We start from the raw sequence: 3,004 nt of genomic DNA on the forward strand, positions 1-3,004 counted from the left end.
ACACACACACACACACACACACACACACACACACACACACACACACAGATATTGATCTATCTCTACACACACACACACACACACACACACACACGCAGGCACGCACACACACACACACGCGCGCGCGCGCGCACGCACACACACACACTTCACTTGCAAGACCTATGAACTGACAGACATTATGAATAATCAACTTTAGTTAACCTTGTAATTATCCCATTAAAGATGTATATCTTTAATGGGATAATGAACTAATGAACTAATGAACTAATTTCTGTCAGTTCATAGGTCTTGCAAGTGAAGTGTGTGTGTGTGCGTGCGCGCGCGCGCGCGTGTGTGTGTGTGCGCGTGCCTGCGTGTGTGTGTGTGTAGAGATAGATCAATATCTTGCATGTTTACATCTCAAATTGAAATTGATTTGATTTTAGTTCTGAGCTCAGAGACTGTTTTAGACAGCTATATAAAACATTTTGGGGAATTATTAATATTACTACAAGGCACTATTATTGCACATTGAGTGGTAACACTAATTATGGCCTCTAGATGGCAACCTAGCCTTTTCTTGTCTATTTTACTGTACAGTCATGGCCAAAAGTTTTGGCAGAGACATACATTTTGTGTTTTGAAAGTTTGCTGCTTCAGTAATTGTAGATTATTTTTCCACATGTTTCTATGTTATACTGAAAAACAATGATAAGCATATCATAAGTTTTAAAGGCTTTTATTGGCAAAAAAATATAACAAGTCAATATTTACAGTGTTGACCACCTTGTTCTTCATAACCTCTGCAATTCGCTTTGGCATGCTGGATATTAGCTTCTGGGCCAAATCCTGACTGATGGCGATCCATTCTTGCCTTATTAGTTCTCTGAGCTGATCATAATTTGTGGTCTTCTGCTTGTCCACTCGCCTTTTGAGGACTGACCACAGGTTCTCTATGAGATTGAGATCCGGGGAGTTGCCTGGCCACGGATCCAAAATGTCAATGTAATGATCTTCGAGCCACTTCTTTATTACTCTTGCTTTGTGACATGGTGCTCCGTCATGCTGGAAAATGCACGGATCATCACCAAATTGCTCATGGATCGTTGAAAGAAGTCGCTTTTTCAGGACAATTTGATACATTCTTTATTCATGGCAGTGATTTTGGGCAGAATTATGAGAGAGCCCACTCCCTTGGTTGAAAAGCAACCCCAAACATGAATTGTTTCACTGTTGGCACAACACAGGACTCGTGGTAGCATAGCATTAACCTTTTCTTCTCTGAACAATCGATTTTCCAGATTTCCAGAAGGGAGCTTCATCAGAGAAAATAACGTTGCACCAGTCTTCTGCTGTCCAATCCTTGTACTTCCTGCAGAATTTCAGTCTGTCCTTGATGTTTTTTCTTGGAGAGAAGTGGCTTCTTTGCTGCCCTTCTTGACACCAGGCCATTGTCCAAAAGTCTTGGCCTCACTGTGTGTGCAGATGCTCTCACACCAACCTGCTGCCATTCCTGAGCAAGCTCTGCACTGCTGGTGACACGATTCCGTAGCTGACTCCTCAGGAGGAGACGGTACTGGCACATGATGGACACTCTGGGACGTCCTGAAGACTTCATCACTGCAGTCGAACCTCTCTTCTTGAAGTTCTTGATAATCCGGTAAATGGTATGCTATATTATTTGTAGCAATTTCCTTGCATGTGAGGCCATTTTGATGCAAAGCAATGATGGCTGCACATGTTTCTTTGGTAACCATTGCTAACAAGAACACAATGACTGGAAGCGCTTCTTCCCTCCTTTTACAGCAATCAGTCTGCTCTTACAATCTAATTAGTATGATAGTGATTTTACCTGACTAGTACTCATTCACACTTTCACATGTGCTGCTGATATGATTAGTCAATTAATGTTAGCTGGCCATTTTGTGTCAGGATCAAAAAAACAGTGAAATATTTTTTTTTTGTGAAAAATTCCGTAGCTGACTCCTCAGGAGGAGACGGTACTGGCACATGATGGACACTCTGGGACGTCCTGAAGACTTCATCACTGCAGTCGAACCTCTCTTCTTGAAGTTCTTGATAATCCGGTAAATGGTATGCTATATTATTTGTAGCAATTTCCTTGCATGTGAGGCCATTTTGATGCAAAGCAATGATGGCTGCACATGTTTCTTTGGTAACCATTGCTAACAAGAACACAATGACTGGAAGCGCTTCTTCCCTCCTTTTATAGCAATCAGTCTGCTCTTAAAATCTAATTAGTATAATAGTGATTTGACTGACTAGTACTCATTCACACTTTCACATGTGCTGCTGATATGATTAGTTAATTAATGTTAGCTGGTCATTTTGTGTCAGGATCAAAAAACAGTGACATGTGATTTTTTGTGAAAAGTTCATTTTTTGGCCAGTGAAGCTTTTAGCAATTATTTAAAATGCATCTGATCACTCTACACAATAATCTAGAAACAATGTGAATGAACACTACAACAGCTTAAGCAGCAAACTTTGCAAAACACAAAATTGATGTCACTGCTAAAACTTTTGGCCATGACTGTACAATTGGCTTGGCAGGTACTGACAGTCCCTCAATTCACATAACTGATTCATCACATTTAAACAGTCTAAACCTTTTTCTTTTTTCTTGTAAATGTTCAAATGTCCAGTGCTCAGTCAGTGCTCAGCTCTGGGGCATTTGGTGTTGCGGGAGAGTTTTTCTTGCCTTTGTCATCCACAGGGAACACAGAGGAAACAGCCTCAAGAACTGTAGCCCCCTCTTTGTAACCCTATCTGAATATTAATACCCATCAAATCCTGCTGGGAATATTTCCCTCCTTGCCTGGTGTCGAAAAGAATAACTTGATTTTCTTATTGCATTCCTCAGCTTGTTGAACTAACAGTGGTCTGAGGCCGTGTTAGGGAGGGTAAGGAGAGTCAACAGCCACTGCGGTGGCATCCAACTTTCAATTCCCACCGAAAATACGCAAGCTTTTGTGGTCAAACTGTAAATGCATGGGGGAAA

Source organism: Sinocyclocheilus grahami, unplaced genomic scaffold (genome assembly GCF_001515645.1).
Source record: "Sinocyclocheilus grahami isolate Dianchi unplaced genomic scaffold, SAMN03320097.WGS_v1.1 scaffold727.1, whole genome shotgun sequence".
Taxonomy (NCBI): Eukaryota; Metazoa; Chordata; class Actinopteri; order Cypriniformes; family Cyprinidae; genus Sinocyclocheilus; species Sinocyclocheilus grahami.